Below are 12,927 nucleotides of genomic sequence, written 5' to 3' on the forward strand. Positions count from 1 at the left end.
GGCCTCTCTCCTAGCAGAGAAGGGCTTGTGATAGACCGCATCCTCTATACATGTTTTTTTTAGTGTAACACGTTTGCACTTTTTCTAGCACCTTGGGTGATTCGAGAGCACGTTCCTCGGCTCTAAAAAATAAAATAAAAAAATAAATAAAAAAAATGTCTCTGCCGCTAGCTAAGTCTCGATATACTAGAATCTCAGCAGAAGTGTGAACACAGAGGCTAAAGACTTCCATAACTTGGTAGTATGGTGACGGTAGATAGCTGGCAACCATGTGGGCAGGAAGGCACTTTGGCAGCACAGTTGTGGGGCTCCTGGGGTGCTCTCGCAGCACTGTAATTGGCAGTGGGCCCTTAGGCAGCTGCTAAAAGAACACTCTGTTAGCCTCTTAGACTGTGACATCTAAATATGTTTAATGGCACAATCCCTTTAAATGGTACCTCTCATTAGTAATGAGAATTAATCTGTTATAGATTAGCCTTTTTGAATTACCTTTCTTATGTACTTCTTAATAAAAATTTTTTACTTTGTGTTAAATTAGCCCCTAAATGTTCATCCATCAGAGGTTCCCCTTTTTGTCCTGCCTGCCTGCTTGTAGATTGTCTCCTGCAGCAGCCTCACAGAGATAAAAGTCCAAAAATGCAGGTGGGACCTCAGCTCAGCACAGTGTCAAGAGTGTATAGTAGAGTTCAGAGAGGGTGGGTATGTGGTCAAAGCCAATCACAGCCCATCTCACACACTGGACTGCTCTGGGCTGTGTGTAGCAGAGTGAGGTAGGAAGTTCTTCCCTGTATGGCTTCAGATGATGTCACGCCTGCTGCAGAATGTCCCTTCCCAGTCTGTGGAGCTCAGTAAGGCTAAGCAGAAAATACAGAGCAATATTTAATTTAGTGGAAACTAAAAAATCTGGTTATTATAGGTTGTTATTGTAGGTAGTGGGTTGCTAATAATTTAATACAGGGCCTAATAAATTTTTTTTGAATCTAGAAGCTACCAAAAAAAGAGCCAGTTATATATATATATATATATATATATATATATATATATATATATATAAGCAGATTTTAATTTATTACTACAGTTAACCCCAGGCCTTCTGTACATTTTGGACGGGAATAAATATATATATATATCTTTTTTCCTTTTTACATTATTCCCTATACACATTTCATTATACCAAATTTGTATAATTTTAGTTTTGAAAGTGAGAAGAGAAATACTTTCCTCAAATCTGGTCTTTTGTATGCTCTGAAAAAATGGTGAGAGAGCGTATATAAAGAATTGTGTATATACACTGTTGGTACTGAAGTAGAAACAATATGTATTATATTAAGACATACATATATTTATTGATGTAATTGTCTATGGTAACTGCCTGCAGGGCCATTGCAGCAGTGTCAATAGATACAAACAAATGTAAAATTAATAAAATAATATATAAAAATTATTATAAAAATAATTATGCAGATAAGTTATGAAAGTCCATATTATGCAATCCAAAGGATAGGCAGCGATTTCGAATGCAATATTGCACAATTTATAATCCAATGGGTAAAGTTCCATATAGCTTAGAGAGATTCAAAAAGTCTTATGTAATGAACAAAGTTTGGAATTGCAGGACAGTGTTGGCTTACCTGTCCTGGCGGGATCCCACGGCACTCTCACTACTTAACCACAGCGGCTTCCGAACCGGACGCCTAGTCGTTCCTTGGGATGGCGAGTCGTCAGCGACGGTGAGCCAGGGGAGGGAGAGGTCTGCTTGTCGGCATGGTGATGCGAAGTTCTATGCGCTATGCGCATCAGGATGTCTACTTGCCGGCATGGTGTTATTTATCTTCATGCGTTATGCGCACCAGGAGATCTGCTTGCCGGTGTAGGGATCTGAAGTTTTGTGCGCTGTGCGCACCAGGAACATCGGCTTGTCTCTGTAGTATGGTTCGTGCGCTGTGCGCATCGGGAGGTTATAGAATGCTGCAAATATCTATAGATTGCTATGGGTATAAAGGCTAGACGCGTTTCGAGACCAGCTGGGTCTCTTTTTCAATAGCAGTGTCACATGAGTGGCACCCTCTTTAGCCATGCACCCCTCCCCTTTTTCACAGGAGTTTTTTTAATTCATAGTGGATCCCGCATGTCACCCAGTCAGAGGCCATATGGTTGGGGATAGGTTTTGATCAAAGAGTGCACTAAGAGCCTCCATTTTTTGACCAAGAGTGCTGCTGTAACCTTCTTTTTTTGTATCATCTTTTCAAATGGTTTTCCATAGTCTGGTTTTAAATGAGCATATTTCAGACATTTATTTGTTGCAGTAATATAGAAGCAAAAATGTGTCTGTAACATGCCCAATATGCCTTACAAAAATGTTCTACATTTTTGTTGACTGCTCATATACAGATTTATGCTCATGATAATGTACAGCAAACTCTGGGTAGTCTGATCCTGCAGTACTGTACCCCAATACCTGTCCACCACTGCTTACTAACATACATTTAAGTGGATTAAAGGAGTTATCCAGGAAAAATTTTTTTTTATATATCAACTGGCTCCAGAAAGTTAAACAGATTTGTACATTACTTCTATTAAAAAAATCTTAATCCTTTCAGTACTTATGAGCTGGTGAAGTTGAGTTGTTCTTTTCTGTCTAAGTGCTCTCTGATGACACCTGTCTTGGAAACTGTCCAGAGTAGAAGCAAATCCCCATAGCAAACCTCTTCTACTCTGTGCAGTTCCCGAGACAAGCAGAGATGTCAGCAGAGAGCACTGTTGCCAGACAGAAAAGAACAACTTAAATTTAGCAGCTGATAATTATTGGAAGGAATGAGATTTTTTAATAGAAGTAATTTACAAATCTGTTTAACTTTCCGGAGCCAGTTGATATATATAAAAAAAGGTTTTGCCTGGAATACCCCTTTAAATTGGCATAGTCACTTTTGACATGTCAAAAGTATTGATCGCCCAAGGTCTTAGTGGTGAGAGACCTCCACAGATTAGAAGAACGAGCTGGAAAAAGAAAAAGAATGCAGCATTGCTGCTCACTCCTTGGTTTGAAGTGATCTTTGTCTCGCTTCTCCATACTTTTAATAAAGCAGCGAGACAGGGAGTGAACAGCAATGCCGTGCACTACCAATGGCTAGTTCCCTTGATCGGTGGTGGTCTCTGAACTGAGACTCCAGTCAATAAGAACCGTTGACATGTCCCTGTGGCATCGACTGGTGGATCCACTTCGGCCACATTAAATCGGGTGTTGTTTTTTTTGTTGAGTTTATAAAACCAAAAAACTGTTTTGTAAAAACAATTGCAGTTTTGAAAAAAAAAAGTTTTTTTCCTGGAATAGCCCTTTAACAAAGGGGACAGGTAGTATGACTGCATGGTTTAGACTACATGGGTTGTTTGTTACCAGTGACATGCATAGATCTGCATAGCTGCTGTGGACACAAAACGGTAGAAAATAAGCAAGGTTGCCTTATTATGGCTGCGTTCACACGGCCGTCTAGACCCGTTCCGTTCTTCTCCTGTCAAAATTAAAAACGGACAATAACGAATGCAAACGGATGTTATCCGTTTGTATCCATTTTTGTAAAAGTGATGTTATCTTTATTCTGTGGGTCAGTAAGATTATGGTGATACCCATTTTATATCACTTTCTATGTTCTTTTTCCTTTTCTGAGCAAAATTCTTTTTCTGCCATTCATTTTTTATTTCTGCCTTAACTTTTTTATTTTTTGTCAGACGCCATTGAGTAGGGGCTTATTTTTTGCGGAATGAGCTGTACTTTTCATTGGTATAATTTTTGCGATACGTGCTACCTTTTTTATCCCGCTATTTGTACCAAAATTGGCAAATTTTGCGCTTTTTTTTGTTGTTTTTTTACGGCGTTCACCGTGCGGGATAATTTACATTATAGTCTTATAGTACACATCATTACAGACGTGGCAATACCTATTATGTATATGATTTGTGTTTTTGATCTTTTTTGGTAATAATATAGGGCTTTTATTGGGAAAGGGGCATTTATTTTAATTTTTTTTACACTTCGTACTTTTATTGAAGAACTCTTTATTTTTTTGGCTGTCCGGGCATGCTGGGAGTTGTAGTTTTGCAACAGCTGGAGGCACACTGGTTGGGAAGCACTGCTTTAGGCGATGTAGCTTCAGAAGTTGTTTATCTGGTGCAGGTCTGTCACCTAGCAGTAGCAGTGTGTGTGTGTATATTTGTAGTGGGAACCAGATAATAAGGGTATGTTCACACTGAGGAATTGGAGAGGAATTTCCACGAGTAATTCTGCTCGCTTTTTCCTCTCCAATTCATTCAGCAATGAAAATCCCCATAGAGTTGTACAGAATTTCTGCCCCTCAGTTCACAGTGAGGAATTTCCTCAAGCAGAATTCTGACGAGGAAGTCTGTTCCGCTTGAAGAAAGAACATGTTCTTTCTTTCAGGCGTAATCAGCGTCGTTCTCCATAGAGATCAAAGTTATTTTTTTTGAGTCAGAAGTATTTCCACGTGGAATTTGTGCGGAATTTGCGCATGAAAAATTTTTACATTTTATGAATAGAAATACTTGATACTCCTCCTCCTTTTCTTGTGGAAAAGTAACAATATTTTGAGGCAGAAAATTTCTGCTTGATTTCCGCCCCAATTCCTCAGTGTGAACATACCCTAAACCTTCCCAGTCTTGATTTTGTCATTTTTAGATATATCTAGCTATTTAAGATTTAGCTATGTGTTGTTTAGTTCTGTACCTGGCACATTTTAATACATTACTTGAGTGGGTTTTATTTAACTAGGCCATTGTAAAATGTATTTTTAACTCTTTGTGTCGTGGTATTGCATAGAATGAAGGGCATATAAAATAAACACTCCTGGTTGTTTTTCTTTTTTTTTCTTTTTAATATTATGCACATTGACCATCACTAGTCCTACAGCGCCATCTGCTTAACTCCAGCACAGCCACATTCATGAGTTCATTACTGTAACTGGATCATGTGTTCACTGGCCTGGCCCACAAAAAAAAATAAAAAATTACATTACAGGATGACATTGTCACCCACGCGATCACTCCTGCTATCTCCAGACCCCTCCCAGCTCTGTTTGATTTCTTTTGCAATCTCTATGGGATTCTAAAAATAGTTCACACATTGTGTTTTTTTTCTCCGTTTTTGCAGTGATTTTTCCATAACTGTAGCAAAATGGTGCTATTGTTTGTGCAAGTTACAGTAATATACATGTAATTTTTAACACAGTTTTGGAAAATCGCTGCAAAAACAGACAAAATGTAGTATAAAATGTGTAAAAGCACACAGCAAAAATTCAACATGTGAACCCAGCCTATTACTGCTTGCATGCTGTGCCCCTGGACATATTTCAGATCTTTATAAAACACCTCAATTGTGAGTATAGGTCAAATCACTTTCACCTCAAATATTTCTTTGAAAAAAAAAAAAGCCCCCCTACCCCCCCCTTTTTTTTTCTCCCACGGTATGGATTTTTGCCCATACCGCTATACCGGTGGGGCCCCTCCCCCACCCTCCGAGTCAATAAAAAATGGATAACTGGGATGGATTAAATTAAACTTACCCGTAATGGGGGTGGTCCGGGCCATCCATCCTTCCTGTAGTGTCCGGCGGCATTCCGGGTGGAGGGTGAACCGGTCCGGGCTGTACTTCTTCTCCTGGGGTCCTCTTCTCCACTCCGGGCAGGCTCCGGCCTAGTATGCTGCATAGACGCCGCTATGCCGTGACGTCAGGTGCGTCGCTGCGCACGGACATCACTGCCAGCAGCGTCTATGCAGCATTACTAGACCGGAGCCTGCCAGGAGTGGAGAAGAGGACCCCAGGAGAAGAAGGACAGCCCGGACTGGTTCACCCTCCACCCGGAATGCCGCCGGACACTACAGGAAGGATGGATGGCCTGGACCACCCTCCCCGGACGGTCCCTGCAGCAACTGGGAAGGTGAGTCAGGGTTCTGGGATGGACAGGGGTCTGTATAATATACTATACCTACAGTAGGCCCTCCAGCTGTTGCAAAACTACAACTCCCAGCATGCCTGGACAGCCAACGGCTGTCCGGGCATGCTGGGAGTAGTAGTTTTGCAGCAGCTGGAGGCACCCCTAGTTGGGAAACACTGACCTATACTATACACTACTATATAGTCCAACATGCTGGGAGTTGTAGTTTTGCAACAGCTGGAGGCTGTAGGGTTGTTTGTTACATCTATTTAAAAGGGTACTCCACTGCCCCAGTGTTCAGATCATTTAGTTCCAAAAGCCCATTTAGTTCCGCTACGCCACCTCAATGCAAGTCTCAATGTAAAAAAAAATCGCCATATCGCCCAGCACTACCCCCCCCCCCAAAAAAAAAAAAAAAAAACTGCACTTTGAATAAGAAAATGCATCTCAAGACTGCACATAATGTGAACTGACCTCAATTAGACTGATGAGTCTAATCAGTTCACTTGGGTGAATTTCAATGCTAGCAGCCTAATTAGTTAACCAGGTGCAGCGATTAAACACCCCACCTATTCTCTGCACAGCTAGAGGATTTATGGGAAATTTAGGTAGCATCAGAGTGCATTCACACCACGTTTTTGCAATACAGTTCCTGTATACGTTTTCAATGTGAAAAACGTATGGAACCATATTGAAAATCGTATTAATTGACTATCCATTGAAAACCGTATGCCAAAAGATGCATCAGGTTGTGTCCGTTTTGCATCCTGTACGGTTTTGTCAGTTTTTTTTTTCTGTACCCAAAACTGTAGTCTACCACGTTTTTTGGTCCGGGTGAAAAACTGTATTAAACCGTATACGTTTTATTTTTTAACATGGAAGTCAATGGGAACCGTACAGAACTGTATGTGTGTACAGTTCCCTCCGGTTTTCACAAAAACGTTTTTTGACTTTGCACAGTTTTTTTTCTTGGAATTTCAATCAAACAAGTGAAACTTTATTCAAAATGGAGTATTTGTACACACGTTTTGATACAGTTTAGTCAGGTTTTGAGGAATCCTTTTTTCATCAAAAACCTGATACGGGAACTGTATTGCAAAAACGTGGTGTGAATGCACCCTTATCAAGTCATTTTAGTGATGGAATTGCTCTTTCTATCATGATTGGTCTTTTTGCTGATGACACAAAGATTTTTAACAAAGTTGATGTTCACCAAATGGAAAAGGATTTATGTAAACTAGAGGAATGGTCAGAATTCTGGCAACTGACATTTAATGTGGATAAGAGCAAGATAATACACCTTGGACATAAAAAACCAAAGGCAGAATATAAAATATTTCATTCAGTGCTAACCTCAGTATCAGAGGAAAGGGATTTAGGGCTCATTATTTCAAAAGACTTAAAGTTAAGCGGACAATGTCATAGAGCAGCAGGAAATACTAACTGAATGCTTGGGTGTATAGAGAGAGGTATTAGCATTAGAATGAGGGACGTTCTCATCGTTGTATAGGGAGAGAAAGAAGGAAGTGCTCACACTGTACAGAGCACTAGTGAGACCTCGCTTGGAGTATTGTGCGCAGTACTGGAGGCCGTATCTCCAGAAGGATATAGATTCTCTATAGAGAGTTCAGAGAAGAGCTAGTAAACTAGTACATGGATTGCAGGATAAAACTTACCAGGAAAGGTTAAAGGACCTTAACATGTATAGCTTGGAAGAAAGAAGAGACAGAGGGGATATGATAGAGACTTTTAAATATATAAAGGGAATCAACACGGTAAAGGAGGAGAGCATATTTAAAAGAAGAAATACTACCACAAGATGACATAGTTTTAATCCTTTGCTTCTCTAATTTAAAACTAATATTAGGAAGTATTACTTTACTGAGAGAGTAGTGGATGCATGGAATAGCCTTCCTGCAGAAGTGATCGCTGCAAATACAGTGAAGGAGTTTAAACATGCATGGGATAAGCATAAGACTATCCTTCATATAAGATAGGGCCAGGGACTATTCATGGTATTCAGATTATTGGGCAGACTAGATGGGCCAAATGGTTCTTATCTGCCGACACATTTGATATTTCTAAGTATGGAGCCAAACAGGCAAAAGTACAAAACGTACACAAGAACCTTTACATTTTTCTTTAATAGCAGACTATGCTGTTCTATATAAGAAAAAATCCTGGAGTGCTTCTTTAATTGGAATATAGATTGGCTGGAGTTGGGTTTGGTTTTGGGGAAAATAAAAGCAAAATAGGCCACAGGACAGAGGATGCTATGGCCAGCCAGATACCCGTGTAGCAAATGGATAGCTTGATTCCACTTCAGCTTCATTCCTATCTTGCTCAAAGAGGCCAGTCCTGGCCGGAGGCCTTAACTCTATAACGCCATATGCCCAATAGGGTATGTTCTAGTGGAAACCTAATAAGGTTTGACAAACTGTTTTTGTTGAAGTAGGAAGTCAATTAACTTACTAGTCTTCAGAGTTCATTGAGCGCCTGGTATCTTTTTAATGTTTTTCATGCGATGTATGTAATGACATGGCTGCAAACACAGGATCCTCCCTTCTTCAGATGTATACAGAAGGTCTGTACCTTCTTCAGGTGTATTCAGAAGGTCTGTCCCTTCTTCAGATGCATACAGAAGGTCTGTCCCTTATTTACATGTATACAGAAGGTCTGTCTCTTTTTTAGATGTATACAGAAGGTCTGTCTCTTTTTTAGATGTATACAGAAGGTCTATTCCTCCTTCAGATGCATACAGAAGGTCTTTTCTTTCTTCAGATGTATACAGGAGGTCTGTTCCTTCTTCAGATGTATACAGAAGGTATGTCCCTTCTTCAGGTGTATACAGAATGTTTGTCCCTTCTTCAGGTGTATACAGAAGGTCTGTTCCTCCTTCAGGTGTATACAGAAGGTCTGTGCCTCCTTCAGTTGTATTCAGAAGGTCTGTCCCTTCTTCAGATGTATACAGAAGGTCGGTCCCTTCTTCAGATGCATACAGAAGGTCTGTCCCCTCTTCAGGTGTATACAGAAGGTCTGTCCCTTCTTCAGGTGTATACAGAAGGTCTGTCCCTTCTTCAGGTGTATACAGAAGGTCTGTCCCTTCTTCAGATGCATACAGAAGGTCTGTTCCTTCAGGTGTATACAGAAGGTCTGTCCCTTCTTCAGATGCATACAGAAGGTCTGTCCCTTCATCAGGTGTATACAGAAGGTCTGTCCCTTCTTCAGATGTATACAGAAGGTCTGTACCTTCTTCAGGTGTATTCAGAAGGTCTGTCCCTTCTTCAGATGCATACAGAAGGTCTGTCCCTTATTTACATGTATACAGAAGGTCTGTCTCTTTTTTAGATGTATACAGAAGGTCTGTCTCTTTTTTAGATGTATACAGAAGGTCTATTCCTCCTTCAGATGCATACAGAAGGTCTTTTCTTTCTTCAGATGTATACAGGAGGTCTGTTCCTTCTTCAGATGTATACAGAAGGTCTGTCCCTTCTCCAGGTGTATACAGAAGGTTTGTCCCTTCTTCAGGTGTATACAGAAGGTCTGTTCCTCCTTCAGGTGTATACAGAAGGTCTGTGCCTCCTTCAGGTGTATTCAGAAGGTCTGTCCCTTCTTCAGATGTATACAGAAGGTCTGTCCCTTCTTCAGATGCATACAGAAGGTCTGTCCCCTCTTCAGGTGTATACAGAAGGTCTGTCCCTTCTTCAGGTGTATACAGAAGGTCTGTCCCTTCTTCAGGTGTATACAGAAGGTCTGTCCCTTCTTCAGATGCATACAGAAGGTCTGTTCCTTCAGGTGTATACAGAAGGTCTGTCCCTTCTTCAGATGCATACAGAAGGTCTGTCCCTTCATCAGGTGTATACAGAAGGTCTGTCCCTTCTTCAGATGTATACAGAAGGTCTGTCCCTTCTTCAGATGCATACAGAAGGTCTGTTCCTTCAGGTGTATACAGAAGGTATGTCCCTTCTTCAGATGCATACAGAAGGTCTGTCCCTTCATCAGGTGTATACAGAAGGTCTGTCCCTTCATCAGGTGTATACAGAAGGTCTGTCCCTTCTTCAGATGTATACAGAAGGTCTGTCCCTTCTTAAGATGTATACAGAAGGTCTGTCCCTTCTTCAGATGTATACAGAAGGTCTGTCCCTTCTTCAGATGTATACAGAAGGTCTGTCCCTTCTTCAGATGTATACAGAAGGTCTGTCCCTTCTTCAGATGTATACAGAAGGTCTGTCCCTTCTTCAGATGTATACAGAAGGTCTGTCCCTTCTTCAGGTGTATACAGTAGGTCTGTCCCTTCTTCAGGTGTATACAGAAGGTCTGTCCCTTCTTCAGATGTATACAGAAGGTCTGTCCCTTCTTCAGATGTATACAGAAGGTCTGTCCCTTCTTCAGATGTATACAGAAGGTCTGTCCCTTCTTAAGATGTATACAGAAGGTCTGTCCCTTCTTCAGATGCATACAGAAGGTCTGTTCCTTCAGGTGTATACAGAAGGTCTGTCCCTTCTTCAGATGCATACAGAAGGTCTGTCCCTTCATCAGGTGTATACAGTAGGTCTGTCCCTTCTTCAGGTGTATACAGAAGGTCTGTCCCTTCTTCAGATGTATACAGAAGGTCTGTCCCTTCTTCAGATGTATACAGAAGGTCTGTCTCTTCTTCAGATGTATACAGAAGGTCTGTCCCTTCTTCAGATGCATACAGAAGGTCTGTTCCTTCAGTTGTATACAGAAGGTCTGTCCCTTCTTCAGATGCATACAGAAGGTCTGTCCCTTCATCAGGTGTATATAGAAGGTCTGTCCCTTCTTCAGATGTATACAGAAGGTCTGTTCCTTCAGGTGTATACAGAAGGTCTGTCCCTTCTTTAGATGCATACAGAAGGTCTGTCCCTTCATCAGGTGTATACAGAAGGTCTGTCCCTTCTTCAGGTGTATACAGAAGGTCTGTCCCTTCTTCAGATGTATACAGAAGGTCTGTCCCTTCTTCAGATGCATACAGAAGGTCTGTCCCTTCTTCAGATGTATACAGAAGGTCTGTCCCTTCTTCAGATGCATACAGAAGGTCTGTTCCTTCAGTTGTACACAGAAGGTCTGTCCCTTCTTCAGGTGCATACAGAAGGTCTGTCCCTTCTTCAGATGCATACAGAAGGTCTGTTCCTTCAGTTGTATACAGAAGGTCTATCCCTTCTTCAGGTGCATACAGAAGCTCTGTCCCTTTTTCAGATGCATACAGAAGGTCTGTTCTTTCTTCAGATGTATACAGAAGGTCTGTTCTTTCTTCAGATATATACAGAAGGTCTGTCCCTTCTTCAGATGCATACAGAAGGTCTGTTCCTTCAGGTGTGTACAGAAGGTCTGTCCCTTCTTCAGATGCATACAGAAGGTCTGTCCCTTCATCAGGTGTATACAGAAGGCCTGTCCCTTCTTCAGGTGTATACAGAAGGTCTGTCCCTTCTTCAGATGTATACAGAAGGTCTGTCCCTTCTTCAGATGCATACAGGTCTGTCCCTTCTTCAGGTGTATACAGAAGGTCTGTCCCTTCTTCAGGTGTATACAGAAGGTCTGTCCCTTCTTCAGATGTATACAGAAGGTCTGTCCCTTCTTCAGATGTATACAGAAGGTCTGTCCCTTCTTCAGGTGCATACAGAAGGGGCTGTGCTCTGTTGCTGTAACAATGGGTAATCCATTCATGCAGATAAGCTCCCAATACAAAAAGCTCATGAAAAATCCTGGAGACTACCAGGGAAGAAACAAGATTGTAAGGTAAGTGCTTATATTGCTGTATTGATTTTTTACATGAATACAAGAATATAAGCTAAACTAAACTTGCTTTCCGCTTGGATTGGATTAACCCTTTCACAACAAGGTTTGAAAGTTGAGAAGCAGCTGCTTATTGAGCATAGGCATACAGGCAATACTATTCAGGATACATGTCATACACTGCTCTTCTGTGTGATTGCCTTCCATTGCCATTAACCTTTTACAGCTTCAGTAAGTTTTATCTCCAGATACATTCAGAGGCAGAAATTTACCCTTTTGTGTCCATTTGAAGCTGGTTAAATGGAGAAAATGTTAAATTATGGTCTGCAGAGGTTTTCCGCGACATTACGAATTGCATAAAGTTTTTGGAAATTCAGTTGGAAAGCCCGCGCTGTCATCTCGGCTAATGCACTTTTTTTTATGTAATGTTATAAGTCATTTTGCTGCATTGATGGTTTTATATTTAGCTTTTAATGCCTTGAATCAGGGCTAGGGAATTTTATTATTAATGATGTATAAATCAGTCAGAATGGCAATGACGCAGCCACTATGTTTATTCAGCAGTACAGTAATGTTTCCCAACACACAGGCTTTGACAGATGGTTGTTACATTTGAACAAGTATCATTGAGAGAACTGTGAACATGTAAATGTCCACATTACCATTACACATTTTCAAATGCGTTTAGTGTAGGGATGTCCCATTACCATTTTTTAAGACTGAGTACAAGTTCTGTTACTTTTTTTAAGTACTTGCCGATACCAATTACCGATACTTTTTTTTCTATGTCATGTGACAGGGTTTTTTAAATATGAAAAAGTCGTGTTTTTTTTTTAGTGTTTATTAAGGGGGGGGGCTTTTTAAAATATTTTAAAAAAAGATTTTATTTTATTTATAGGGGGGGGGGTCAAACTTTTATTAGGAAAGGGGTTAATTCACATTTTTTTTTACACATTTTTTTAAACTTTTTTTTTAGATTTTTTTAATCTGTAGATTGCATACACTGAACAATGATATACCATAGCATAGCATTGATCAGTGTTATCAGCAGCAGTAAAGGAGCGACGATTGGACGGCACGGAGCATGGTAAGGGATCTCCGTCCGTCCTCACAGCTGATCGGGACACCGCAATTGCTCCACAGTGATATTGATCAGCATCTCTGAGCTAACCGGCAGTTAACTTCAGGACTTGCAGACGCCGCGATCTTGATCAAGGCATCTATAGGG

The 12,927-nt window shown here is 40.7% G+C and overlaps 1 protein-coding gene across 2 annotated transcripts in view; it reads left to right on the forward strand.

The window, feature by feature from the left end:
* The window catches only part of MIB1 (MIB E3 ubiquitin protein ligase 1), a 176,688-nt gene that overhangs the window by 119,907 nt on the left and 43,854 nt on the right, over positions 1–12,927 (forward strand). The window lies entirely within an intron of this gene.

The sequence above is a fragment of the Hyla sarda genome, chromosome 5 (assembly GCF_029499605.1).
Source record: "Hyla sarda isolate aHylSar1 chromosome 5, aHylSar1.hap1, whole genome shotgun sequence".
Classification (NCBI taxonomy): Eukaryota; Metazoa; Chordata; class Amphibia; order Anura; family Hylidae; genus Hyla; species Hyla sarda.